Source organism: Phalacrocorax aristotelis, chromosome 3 (genome assembly GCF_949628215.1).
Source record: "Phalacrocorax aristotelis chromosome 3, bGulAri2.1, whole genome shotgun sequence".
NCBI classification, from domain to species: Eukaryota; Metazoa; Chordata; class Aves; order Suliformes; family Phalacrocoracidae; genus Phalacrocorax; species Phalacrocorax aristotelis.
Window position 1 is genome coordinate 42,246,275 of NC_134278.1, and position 14,689 is coordinate 42,260,963.

The following is a 14,689-nucleotide window of genomic DNA, read 5'->3' on the forward strand; positions in this document are numbered from 1 at the left end:
TTGAATCCACCAGGACTAGAGTTATTGCAGAAAAGGTCTAAGGTCTTCTTTCTATGCTGCTGACTGTAGAGGCATTATCAGATTGTAGAGAGACATTTTTAAAGCAGTGAGGAAGGCTATAATATTGAAATTATCAAGTAAATTATGTTTAGATGATCCTAGCCAGCCCCAAAGAGAAACCCCTTCCTCCTTACTCTCCACCCTCACAGCCACTGACAGGTTTCCTTCCTGACTTCAAATGTGGCAAACCGTATACAGCCCTGAATAAAGCAAACCAGGCAGGTAGCAAGGGGCATATTGACAGTGCAGTGGAGCACTGCATCCACCTGTGCTAGCTGTGGAATAAAGAGCACTCCAGAAACAGCTCACTTGGTTTCTGCCTGACCTGAATAGCAAAGTCCAGATTCCCGGGCAGAGCCCCGTGCTGCCCATTACTATCCTAGCACTGCTACCTGAGGTCCAAACTCCAGTTTGTCAAAGTTTGCACTATACTAGATGGATTTGTCACCTAGAGCAATGCTACCTCAGGTGTCTTTGATCTATGCTGAAAAGCTCAGATGGCCAGGAGTTAGAAGGACAAAGGTTTTTCTTTGCATTTATAGCTGAACTTCTAACTGCTCAAACACTGAACTTCTACTTTAGAGAAACACAAAAACATTTAGATATCTTTGCTAATCCAACACTATCTTCCACTTTCTTTTGTGTTACAGAATTGAATGAGAATGTGTTGAGGTCAAATGCTGGTTATGCTAACAATTTTTCTGCTGAACCAGGACACTGAAAAACCAGGACACATATAGATGTAACTCTTAAAATTTCATTGCCTTAAGTCAAAGCTGAATTCAGCAGGAATCTCATTGTACTATAACTAGTATCATTATAACATAAACTGAAGCTGAAATAAATGTTGGTATGCAATATTAAAAATAACAGTTCATGCTGACTTGGGGTTTAGGAGGTTAACTTGGGAACAGACATTTTGCTAATGATTAAAACGTCAGAATCTTTTATCTGTCTTTCTTCATTATTCAGCTGTATAGTCTCTTTTATCATAGCTTAGATTTTGCACCGATAAACACTGATGATCACAGATGCTAAAACTTTATTTTTAAATTACTTCTCTGTATATTATATTATAACATATTTCTGTGTAATCTAATCTATGGCTGTAAAATTAGCCCTAGAGAAGCCTAGGTTGTTGGCAGGGGTATCATATAAGCATCCTGAAACCACTGAGGAAAAGATAAATGAAATATATGTAACATCTAGATCAGTAAATCAGGTCCAGTCTGGTTTATACTATGCTCAAAGTAACCATTGAATACTAGAAGTTCCGTTTATATCAGAGCAGTTCTAGTAGAGAGAAGGCGCTGAGTTTAAACCAGGGTATAAGTTTCAAGCAACTCTACTGAGTTTAGTGGAGTTTCCTTGGATTCACAGCTACAAGTGCGAAAGACGATTTGATTCTTGTGGTGTTTCTAACTGCAGGTACAGGGCACAGAAAGTTTAAACAGTTTCTGTCTCTTTTATCTTTACAGGAAATTTCTGCAACGCTGGGTAGGACTGAGGACATGCACTCCAATTTACCCTCTCCATGGGGTCTGGAGAGATACCCTTTACCCATCCACTTGCATGGCCACTCTTTGGTGTGTGAATCTTCATGATCTGTTTAAAGTTCACTTTGGGTCCTAACGAGTAGGAGATGAATCTATCAGAGGGCTGGAATGAAAGGATGGGTTCAGTGAGAGTCCTAAATTCATGTGGAATTTAGGGGTAGATTTAGACCTCAAATTCTGCCCAAATCCCAGCTTATGTTAAACACTTTAAAATTATGTTTTGATTGTCATCTGCTTGATATTTTGAAAATATTTAACCTTTATTTTTTCCTAAATTAAATCAGATCCAAATTACACCAGGGATTTGAGAGACATTAAAAATGAGGAAAAGTAGAATCCAAAATTAATGTACTGCTTTACATTATTTTCCTCTTTTTTGTGGCTCTGCCTGCATTAGAATGAACTCTGTGCCTTATTCAATTAATGTCCTCATGACAGCCCTCAGAAGCAAAAAGAGTTAAAAACACACGGGGGAACTGTAATGGTAATGTGTCCTGAGAGATATTCATTTGGCCCCAGCTGTCCATTTTATTCTAAGTGCTAAATGCTTTAATATACATAGACTATCATTTACATAGCAAGTGGCTATGCGAGATGAATTATTTATTTTGTGACAAATACCTAATACCCAATGTACTGTCAAATACAAAGGAGTTCCTTATTTGACCCCCATGTGCAAATTTGCATTATAGAATTCATTATCTTTGCACATAAGTCACATTGAAGTTATGTGCAGATATCTGTCAGTGGAATTGCAGATTATTGCAGCTTTGATTTAATTGCACTATTTGCTGTTATGCCATACTTGTATAGCAAGGAACCTGTTTTTTAAGCCTTATGCCATAGAAGCTGCTCATATATGTAACAGCTGTACTACTAATGTAAAAAAAAGGTAGCTGAAATAGAAAAACAAACTCAAGTTATGATGAAAATATTATGAAAGTCCGTATTTTGTATGCCAGCCAAATAGTACCAGAATTTCTTACACGAGGATGAAGACAGACCAGGATATAAACCTCCCAAAATCAAGACGACAAAATTTGGTCTGCTTTCCCCAGGTGACCTCACCTTATGCAGCCAGCCTCATGTTTACATTCCTAAGAATTTAAAGAATTCAGCTTGAATAAGAAATTCTATTATATCAGATTTTTTGTTCTATCAGATTTATTATTCTTATATTGCATACAGCTCTGTTAATTCTCACAAAGTCCCACATTAATCTTTGATTCTCTCTCCTTAGGTTCTAATTCTCATAGTCACTATAACTGTAGTCTAAGCTACCATTTAGATAACCATATTACTCTAATGATTATAGAATGTGACAGAGTTGTTAGACCTGTCTCAGGGCAAATATTGTACTACTCACCTCAGTAATTGTTTGCCAGATTTGACATTTGTTAGCATGTCTTTATATGACATTTATCAGGATAGTCCTCAGTGTCTGAGACACCACCACAGAACAAGAGTCTTGTTGTTTGGTGTATCTGAGATAAAGGAAATGCTGAGTTCAGAAACATTACATCTTCTCTCTGAAATTGCATTGCTATACTTCAAAAGATTCTGGGGTATGACTTAATCTATGTGAACAACACACAAAATTAAGATGTTTATTTACGTAATTTGGAACCATAAAACAATGTTAAAGATCTCACAGAAACAGTCCATCTTATACTTTTTTGTATGCTTAGCCCTTTAGTTTGACATTTGACATAACTTGTGGAGAGAAAGAGTAAATGAAACATTTCTGAAACTTGAAAGAGATTTTGCCTGGGATGAAGTCAGAATAGGAAGGTCAGGTCAATTTATATTGAATCAGTCCAGTTTCCCATCCTTTACTGTGATACAATTTCTGAAGCTGCTGCCTTCTAGGCTGGCTCATTTTAGCAGTTCTGCAGATGGCAGAGAGTTGAGAGTACCCAAGGATTTTCATTCTGTAGGTTAGAAAGTTGGTACGGTCACAGGCTGAACTCAGTCAGAAGGAGTTTATGCCTGCTAAGTGATCTGAAAATTAGTGTTGACCCTGAAAAAGCTCTTCTGTAGTTGGAGAATTTGTTTATCTGCACTTTGGCACATCTTGTATAATGAAAGCCTTTGAAGCACAATAGGCCAATTACAGACCTGGTGTGAATGGGCACAATGCCACTGAAACCAGTCGAGTTGTGCCCACTCGCACCAGGTTTGAATTTGGCACGTTGCCTTTGTCAATGGCAAAACAATGTTTTCAGCAAATTTCCTGGCAGAAGCTATGCTGCATGGAAAATGCATTCATTTAATATGTTTATTTGCATAACAGATCTGAGCTTCGGCAGAGTTTATTATTCATTATGCAAGCTCATTCCCTTCCCAGCCAGCAATGAAATGCATATCAGAAAGGGTAGTCGGAGACTTTTAGAACTGAAAAGACCATCTTCTGTTTGTTTTTTATGCAATCTCCCCTGACTTCTTTCCCCGCAAAGAAACAACTTGAATGCTGGGCCAAAACCTTCAAAAATAAAAGTTCAGGAATAGGTAAATATAAGGTCCTATTCAGACACATGCCTGGCTTTCAGTAATGCAGTGTGCTCTCTGATTCTCCTGCTGATGCAGTCTTTGATTCTGAAACAATCTGAAAGGAATGAATGGGAGCTCAGCTTTTAATTAGGTAGAGACCTCAGTATGGATTTAGGTGGCTAACTTTAGGCTTCTATTTTTTAAAATCTTACCCCAGATTATCAGAAAGGCTGATCACTCATCTGAGATCTTCCAGTAAGAAAGCTTCCTGTAGATAGTGTATTTCTATAGGGAGGAAGTGTAATTTCCTCTACTACCTTATGTGAAATTCTGTGTATTTGGTACCATACTGTTGAACGGTGAAGCTTGAATAGTCAGATAGTACAGAGGGATTTCTGAGAGTCCATGAGGTTAGTGCTATAGACTTTGCTTCAGGTTGGGTACAGGAAAATTAATTTTCTCAAATGTGTAAAGAAACTCTTCCATAGTGTCATCTATCTGTTTTCTTTTGTCTTTACATGAATAATTAAAGTTATCAAGAAAGAAAGTTTTCAATAATTTTTTTGGCCACTCTTAGAGGTAAAGAAAGCTTTAGTCCCTTAAGGGTTGTAAAAGTAAAGAAGAAATTTTTGGAGGCTAGGGACTGGCTGCTTATGGTGGACAGTATATCACACTCGTATCAGCTTGTAGGGAACAGAGGGTCCCTAGATGAGTCCATGACTAGTGTTTCCATTTCCTACTCCAACTAAGTTCTCTGGAACTGCTTATGTGAAGAAGCTTTTGTAAAAGTAGTATGTGAGCAGGGTAGTGCAAAGAGGAATTTCAGAGGAGAATTTTTAGGGAAGTATGTTAACTGTAGGGTTAACATGCAGCTGAGTGTGATAGAACATTAAGCATAACCAGAAAGCCAGACTCCTGATCTTTTATCTGCAGTTGCAAGGCCATCTGAGGATGCCTGAAATCATGTCTTTCCTTGGGAGGTTGTGTGAAGTCTGCCTCTCAAGGGTGGAAGGGGCATTGCTGTAGGTGTATTGAATTTTTTAATCTAAGAAATTGTCTAAGATGGGGGGAGGCTAGCTGCAGGAGAATGTAGTTAAGTTAGGAAACATCCATGGCTGTGAAGACATCAGGGGCATAATGCATCATGAGTCCTCCAATGATACAGAAACTCATTCATCAACAGAAAGTATGTTTGCCATTCCTAAGGAAAGAAAATGGCTTTTGGTAGGGGGATAGAGTGTGTTCCAGCTCTGAACAACACCTGCTGAGATCAAGATCAAAATCACTGTTCCAGCAACAACTGAGGATCTAAATTCAAATGGTGTGATCCTGTGATCCTGTCCAGCTTTCTGGCTGTTCTGGATGAAAGTCTTTTAGTGGGAAATATATACATATATATAGATACACAGTATATGTCTACTTGCTGACCTTAAACAGCCAGCTACTGTATAGACCTGGATCCCACCATCTCAGTCTCTCAGTCACTCATCCCAATGGCTGGCATGTGGATACATGAATCCCCAAGGCCCACAGCTACAGTTCAGCTGTTGTTGCTTAAACTTACACATGCATGCATAGTCACATGTGCTATGGGGAGACCCAGTAGTTGGCTTTATGCTCCTAGTTTAACTAGTAGCTGGCCAGTGAATCCCCTGGTATTCCAGCTGCTTCATGTAGAGACACACATGCAAATGGATCTTTCTGGTAGCTGATCCAGACTTATGACCTTATCAGTAGCCAAGTGCCAGACTTTACATTCTCTCCAGATTGGACCTTCTGGTCCCTTCTGTAGACAGTGTTCAGGCTCTTTAGTCTCTAATATCTCACCCAGCTTTACAGCTGCTCTAATATCCGCCTACCAAGCTTCTATCCTACTCACCAGCTAGTCCAGCTTTATCCTTGCTAATGATGACATTGGCATATACACCCACACAAGGTGCACACACTCTGGTTTCTCCAGTTTCTGTCACCCTGGGCACATAGTGCCTGTGACTCATGGTCTCCACACCAATTGCTGGCACTTAGACCTCCACACACATGCATGCTCACAGAAAAGACAGTGCCCTCATTCAAGAAAATAATTAGAAATGGAGTGTAAAGGGAAGACAGGACAGACTGTACAGATCAAATGCAGGGCATGGCCAGGCATGAGTACTAACCAGCAGCCTGTTTACATGCTTGTTTGGCTGGTCTATTGCCCTATCCCATCTATTTTCCCATCCTTGTTCCTCTCCAGACCACCTTATTCCATCCTTTCCCTGCCTTTTGTTCCTCTCCTAAACATCACATAATAAGTCTTGTGCAACCCCAAGATGCTTTTCCCCTGCATTCCATAAGAAGCCTCATGCCTCTAAAGGCAGTATCCACCCTCAGTCTGTAAGTCTGCCTGGGGAGCCTGTCCAACTGTCTGGTCACTCCCTGCCCATGGGGCTGACACCCTCTTGGGATGCCTTGTGAGGGAATGGGTCAGGGGCTCGTTTCTCTGACTGGCTTATTAGGGTTCCCCTAGCTGTTGTTGTGCCTCTGAGCTCTCTTGTTTGTGTGGAGATGAGCCTTTAATAGCTTAACCTACCATTTTCAACATGTGAATGTCTGTACATGAGACAGTTGCCTAGATCCTCCTTATGGTCACTAACAATATGTTCAGTGAAGCCTGGAGTATTCACCTATGCACTTGTGTCTACTGCCATCTGAGACTCCATAGAGAAGGAAGACTTCTGCTCAGAGCTGCCAGATGCTGTGCACTTCCTCCTGGGGACACTCAAGTTAGTATAGAAACAGCTGGATGTCTGGCAGGATAACCTGTGAGGTCTCAGATGGAACTAAAAGCTTCCATGTGGGCAACAGAATTGAACTTACAGTGGTGGATCAGCTGAATCTCTTACTAGGCTCAAAAGGTCATTGAGTAGATAAAATGGAGATCTCTCCATTGACCATAACAGCATTTAGTCTTCTGCTCCATCTGTCAACACCTACATATAAACACATTTAAATAGGTGTTATCATTAGATAAATTAACAGTTTTCTCATCAGATATTTTTTGTTGGGAAGATCTGACTGCCTTGTCATAGATCATGAAGTAGACAAATGATTGTCAGTGACTGCTTTGACTGAAACATGTCATGAAAGCCAGGATATATCAGAGTGGTGCAGGGGGAATCTGGCTCTCTTTGTGGTCCAAACAGCATTCTTCTAATGTTTTGCAAGTGGGGAGAATAAGCAGGGTCATGAAATAAAGCAGAGGGGTAGGCTGGGAAGGGAAACTGAAGCCAGTTTTATATCCAGTAGTTAGAAAAAACAGCAGAGAAGTCTCCATTACCCAGCAGCTTGGGCACAGAGTACCAAACAGCTGCTTCTGCTTCCTTGCTTGCTTTTTTTAACATATACTGCAGTTTGAAAAATGTGGCATGATGTATTACAAGACAGAGCAAGGTTCAAAGACCAAGTGAAGTGGAGAGGTTGGATGAGACAGAAGAGTTACAAAGGAAGATGATAAGCTGATGAATCTATCCCTGAGGTCAGGATATCTGAAGGTGATCTTCAACATTCCTTCCCATCAAAGACCTACAGTGGAAACCTTTGCTGCGATAGTGACTGTGTACTGTGCAATAAGCTTCATGTCCTCTAAAATATATGCTAACGCTTAAAGCTGTGTTAAAAATGCACATTGTTTATAGTTCTATTTGAATAAAGGCAGGAAGAAACATTCCTCTTTATGGTTTCAGAAGATGGCTAGTTTTGGAGCACAAAATATTTTTCTAAGCCCTGTCTCAGGGCAGTCATTGAGGCCATGAATTTTATTTCCCAAAGCTGCATGTGCAGATTGTTAAACTCATGTTCTTTCATATCCATCATGTTCACCAAAGGTCCAGGACTGCAAATGTAAGCTTCAAGTTATACTTTACCTGTTTTTACAGGTGACCACTTTAGCACACAATGACAAATAACAACTGTCATCATGGAACTCGTGGGGAAAAGATTTTAAAATGTTTCTTAATTTTTCTGTAGGAAGAAAACAATGATTATGTGAACTCAAAGAACAGTAGCTTCTTGATTTTTTGGGTGGGCTTTTCTTTGGTGTAAACACGATGAGAATTTCTATGGAACTATAAATAGTTCAGAAATACTTTAACATTTCTGGTGTATTTTAAATGTGTCTGGTTTTCTGTGGTGAATCTGCTTGTAACTAGACACGATATCTGTAAAATTGGCAATGTGAATATTTATGACTGAGGTTTTTCTTTTCCCCTTTTTCAATCAGTAAAAAGATGTATGTGCAATCAAACTGAAGGAATTAATGAATTAAATTCCTGAATGAAAGCCTTATTTATAGACCTAAAGCTTAGGAATGGGTTTTCAATTGTCTTGGAGGGCTTTTGGTCTCAGGCTTTGAAAACTCTCTCTTGTTTAACTTAAAGTCAATGGGATGTTTTTTAAAAGGTATAAATGAGAGAAGGATCATTTATGAAAACTAAGTAACATTAATCAGAGCTGGTGTGAGATGTTACACAGGGACTCCAAATTCAATCAGGAATGAACAAATTCCTTTTCTGGTAAGCATGGGATGATAAAAATAGCAAGGTTCTTGTTATACACTATATTTCATCAATGCATTTCCCATTTAATTCAATGTTTTATTCTCTCTTCCTTTGCTGTATCATTGCAGATTTCTCCTACATTTTACCAGCTATATTCTTAATGGATATATTAAGATATAATAGAGTAGATAATAAACATAGTTTGCAGTAGTTTCATCCCTGTTCTTCTAAGTCTAGAAGAGTAACTCAGAGGTCGGCCCTCTGATGTGATAGGATGCTGAAAAGAGACTTTAGCAGTGAAGATGTGGACTTGGAATCACTACTGTGTTGTGGTTTTAGCTTTCCTAATCAATTCCTGTCTCAAAGGACTTCATTTAGAGGTATAAATTCTTGACATGTTCAGTACTACTGTGACTCCTTCCTAGATTTTCACTTTACCACTCATAACTGGTCTGAAATGAGGAACCACATCTAATGGACATTGCCCATTTCTATTGCACTGGAGTAATCTCTAATGTTTGTCCATGAATTTATGTTCCATTGAGCCACTTCCTTTCAAATGTCAACATACTTCTTAGTTTGTATTCTTTATATTGAGTCTAACATATTACCATATATGTATCAGCAGCATATTTCTCTTCCTGATGTGAAACTATTAAATGACTATTCTAAGATCAAGCTATTTGCTCAGGTCTTTGAGAAACGTAGTTTTACAGGCTAATGATTTATTGAAGATCACATTATATTGCTCTTCTAGGTTAACACTTTTGTTGCACTAGAGTTGTGATGCTCAGCCCAAGGTGGGGGTCGAAAGGTGACACTTGCATGCATTTTTTACTGTCTATGAAAAAGGGACTGGATGAATTTAAAGTCCCTTTCATGAGAAAGCATTCTTTCCCTCCTCTGGTCTCCAGTAATTCATTATGGAGCTTACTGCAAAATTTGCTTTTGGGAGTTAGAGTGTTATTTAGGGGAAAATACAATATGGAATAAAATTGCAATCCATGTTGAGTCTGCTAGTTCCTGGCTTGCCTGAGATGTGATTACAGTTGGAGAAAAGGTGCGGCTGCGGTTCGAATTGATTACATAACCTTGCTTTATTGTGCTTTAAGGCTTATGTCAATGCTATGCAAGGATGTGGACAGATACTCTTTGTGTTTAAATCACAAGGGAAAATGAATAAATAATTAAACTGTCTGTGTAACTTTTGAGTCCTAATCATAACCTGAAAATTAAACTAAGTTTTCTCTGCCTTGCTGGGGAGAGGAAACTGCAGTATGGTCCAAAAGCAACTTATGATGAAGAAATAAAATATTATAATACAGACAAGCAATTGTTTGATTTCTTTACTAATTCACGCATTTTCCAATCTTTAAACTATTATGAAACTCGTATCATGCTGTGACAAGATTCTGATACTGGTCTGAGGGAGCAACATATCAAAGAATCATTTTTAGAAATATACAAGGTACTATTTATACATTTGCATTCTTTTTATGTTAACTACACCATTTAAAGATATTGGGAATATACCAAATTGAAAAATTGGGCTAGTAAAAACACTTAGATATGAACGTAATGATATTCACAGTGCCAGTTGTATCAATGAAGTTCTCTCACCTGTTATCCAATATACTGAAATTGGCATTAAAACTTTGAGAAAATAAATGTGTGATGCAGGAAGAGAAGGTGTTGAAGAGAGATGGAGAGAAAGAAAGAGATCTAGGCATCAGAACTTACAGCAAACATGAGTGCTGTACTTTATAACATGATTGAAGTCCTTTTCTTTTCCTTGTCTTTGAAATGTGATTCGCTAAACCTCTGTTGTCAGCTAGTACTAGTTCTTACAATATATTTTATCACTGTTCTTTTGGGAGGAATGTTGGACGCTGCAAAATAGTATTCATTTGGCTGCTTAGTTTTCAATTAAATGGTGCAATATAAACGGCAGTAACGCAGGCAGGGGGATGGTGTAGATGAACCAATGCTGTTTCGATCAAATGCTGTTTGCCGCTCTGAACATAGCATATAAGCCAGATGCTGTGAATAAATGTTCTCTTTTTATGGCCAGTTAAATCAGCACTTGTACTTCTGTAAAAAATTACTGTAAAGGAAATTGTAGATATGGGAGACTTACTCTAGACAATATTTTGTGAAAATGTAACACAGATATATAAAGGCATGTTTAGTTTAACATTTTTACAAAGATGAAAAGAAGATGATATATTTTATAAACAAATGTGTAGGAAGAGTACAAGGAATTTTTAGCCAAATGCTTGGGAAATGTGGAATTATCTGCTGTAATCAATCCATCAGATTTAAATTATGACTCTCTAAGGACTTATTAGTCAGAGCAAGACCTCCTTAACAACCGCAAATAAATGTGCCAGTCATAAATTCCCAGAAATGTTGACCGTACACTGTAAATGTTCCTCCTGCATGAAATGACTCTCCTTTTTCTCCTAGCTAATTCAATGAGTATAATGCACTGGATGAATATATCTGTCTATGATTCTGAAAAAAATAAGTAACCAAATGCTAAAGCAAATATAGTGGTGCCAAAACTTAGCATGTTTACAAACTTTCTTCTCATTTGTCCCTAAAATCCTCCAGAGTGCAATGCTGAGTGACAATGGAACAAAATTTTAAAAATATTCACAGTCCAATCCAGTTTTGAGTGTAGAAAGGCAGCCTGACTATACTGTATAAACCAAATTTTAATTTTAGGGACTGTGTCCTCTATGATATATCTACAACATGTGAATATTATGGGGATAGACCAGAACATGACCAGCCCCAACAGCAAATGTCTGCATTGTACATGTTCTTAATGGGTTTCCAGAAGTAGCCCTCATAATTCCATGTCTCCCACTCCCTACCAGGACATACATCATGCATTTGCGGTATCACCCATGTCAGTTATATAAAGCAATAATTATACTGGGAGTTTCTACTTTCTACTTTCTACTAATACTGGGAGTTTCTACATCTTGTCTCTGCAGACAGTGACCCATGCACTATGTAACCTGAAGTGAAAGACGGGGTGTTTATGTGATCTGACACAGACAAGGGAGGTCTGCTGCCTACACCACTCATATGTGGGACCATGTTAACCCTTTCTATACTGAGTAACTTTGCTGAGAGGCTCTCTGAACCAAAGTTAGTTGTCTTTGCATGGTCCCACATTGCCCTGTGCTAATTCAGCATCAGATTAACAATCTTTAGCTTTATGCACTCGAAACGGAAGATCTCTTGGTGCAGAGCATGGAGAGGTTTTGCCTGTCTTGGAAAGTTATTTGACTTCATCTTGGGTACCAAAACTTAACAATGTTGTCTGTACCACTGAGAGCCTTGAGGCATATAAGCACCTGCTGGCCCTGGTTTCTCAGTTGGGATCTGGACAACTACATCACTGTCGTTTACCTCAGGTCTCTGAAGGGTTCTGAAATGGACCTCAATTCAGAGTAACGTAAATATGTGGAGTAAATTGAAATTTCCAGATTTTAATTCCTAAAAAAAGAAAAACCAAACAACTTAGGTCAGTATCCTGTTTGACAATCCTCTCTCCCTTTAAAATTACATCAAAAAAAGGACTGATACTAAACCACTGACATCTCTTTCAATACTGGATCAGATTATACTACATCAGTAGAATTACCCTCCATATGCATTTTTGTGCATATGCAATTATTGTGAAGCCTTGACTCAGTGCAACTAAAACCCTCAAATGAAGACCTTCTCTCTTCCCACACTGTCTCTCAAATAGTAAAAAGAAAGAAGAGAACCTTCTGATAACGTTTGGAGGAAAATTTTAGCAAGAACACCTTTCCAGTGTATGTAAAGTATAGGTGCAGCTCAACTCTCCAAATTGTGACTTCCCATAAAGATTGGGAGAAGCAAATCCAAATGTTTTTTGGATCACCACCCTATGATGAAGCCCACAGAAGATAAATTTGCATCCCAGTTGGTGTCAGGATTCTGTCTCCATAGACTTAGTAGTGAAGACTTGGGATTTTCTGCAGCTTCTTTTGAAGAAGGAAAAAGGTGAAAACTTACTTTCAGATATCACAGCAAAAGAAGCAGGGGAAAGATAAATATCTATTTCTCTCCTTTGCTTTTAAATCAGGGAAATAAATTTTAATCTTTGTTGCGTTCCTGTGCTTTATTACATCCAGCTTGCTTTCTTATCATAGGAAAAAAGTCTCATCATTTTCCTATTGTTGAGATAGGACACCTTTAAGTGTCTGAGACTTTAACTCTCCAGCTTGTAACTGATCTCTTCTCAAGGGTTTCCCATGATGTTTTATGAAGGTGCTGCCTTGACCAGTTCTGGCAGTTTTTATCTCCTCCACTGACAGCTGCAGATTAAATATTCCTCCTGTTGAAATGGAACCCATGCTTGGACCATTCTTGAGTTAGCAGTGTTAATCCAGGATTTCATCCAGGGCCTAGATGTATTTATTATACAGGTTTGGATCTTGGCTCTTCTATGCTTTACCCTTCTCTAGATAGAGTCTTTTTGTTTTTCCTTCATCCTGGGTGCATTAGTTTTTGAAAGACATTTAAATCACCCACAGATTAGTACAGAAACCCATATACCAGTTTCCTCCCTCATATTGTAAAGATGTCATCAGTTTGCAAAGGGGCCACAAATGAACTTTACTGGCTTATTGGACTACTAAAAAATCTGTGATGAGCATAAGATGCTATTGGATTTATTACCTCCTAGACAAAATTATTTCTTAGTAACTGTGACTGTTTATTTTCTATGTACCATACTTCTGGCCAAGAAATCTATAGCTGAACCCTGGGCAATTCTTAACTTGTGCATGCTGGAGTCAGAACTTTGTATCACTCAGTAAAAGCTTTCTGAGTCTTATTTCTCTCTTGCTGTAAATAGGATTGTGCACATGCTTAAGGAAGTGAATATTTTTACTTTTTTGACTTTAACATTGTCCACAAAGTATGTTAAACTTTATTGTATGATCTAATGGATGTATTATTCTGAGCTGAAATATACGTCTTTGATTTGGTCTGCACATAACTATTTAAATTGACTAGCCTTCAGGTTACTTTGTAGATTAGAAAGTTATTGTTTATGTCTATACTATTCCACACTATTCAATTAACCAGTGCCATTTAACATTCCTGGGCATTATAAACTTACTCTTTGTACGTTAAGTAACATAGTACAGTTTGGCTACTCCTGAAATCTTATAATTTATAGAACGCAGTGACACCAGAGCTACAATAATTTGTACATTTTCCCAGGTCTTAAAACACAGCTAATCTTGAAATTTTAATGCTGAGCTGAACCAAAATTTGGAAAGCTAATAAGGAAGTATTATTTCAGATGACTGATACATCTGCATTCTCATTCTTTAAGAGAATTTTGATCCCAGCAATCTATCAGAGAATATCACCTTTCTAAATGTCTTCTTTTCATAAACAAATCACATGTTTAAATGTTTTGCCCATAATCTGGGATTTTTGGCAGTTGGAAGAGTTTATTTCACCGGTCAAAATTTTCTGGTTCATTTTGGGTAATGACTGTTTGTACTGGGTCTGGGTAGGATGGAGTTAACTTTCTTCACAGCAGCCTGTATGGTGCTGTGTTTTGGATCTGTGGCTAAAATGGTGCTGATAACACACCGATGTTTTGGCTACTGCTGAACAGTGCTTTTGTAGCGTCAAGGCTTTCTCTATTTCTCCCTCTGGCTGTCAATAAATAGGCTGGGAGTGCACAAGAAGTTGAGAGGGGACACAGCCAGGACAGCTGACCTAAATTGACAAACGGAATATTGCATGCCATATAAAATTGTGCTCAACAGTAAAATTGAGGGGAGTAGTCTTTTCCAAAACTGGTTGCGCTGAGACTGGCTGGGTGTGGTCTCAGCCTGGGTGGTGGCGACTGCCTCCCTTTACATCACTTGTTTGTCTTTTTACCTTTCTTTCCTTCAATTATTCAACTGTTTTATCTTGACCCAAGAGTGTACTCTTGCTTTTACCCTTCCAGTTCTCTCCCCAGTCGTGCTGGGGTGCATG

General features: G+C 38.4%; 1 long non-coding RNA gene across 1 annotated transcript; it reads left to right on the forward strand.

Annotated features, from left to right (window-relative positions):
- The first annotated feature begins 498 nt into the window (after positions 1 to 498).
- On the forward strand, positions 499 to 2,614 carry LOC142055743 (uncharacterized). Its single transcript, XR_012660025.1, has 3 exons — positions 499 to 582; positions 711 to 802; positions 1,539 to 2,614. It is a non-coding gene; the product is annotated as an uncharacterized LOC142055743 (long non-coding RNA).
- The last annotated feature ends 12,075 nt before the right edge of the window (positions 2,615 to 14,689 follow it).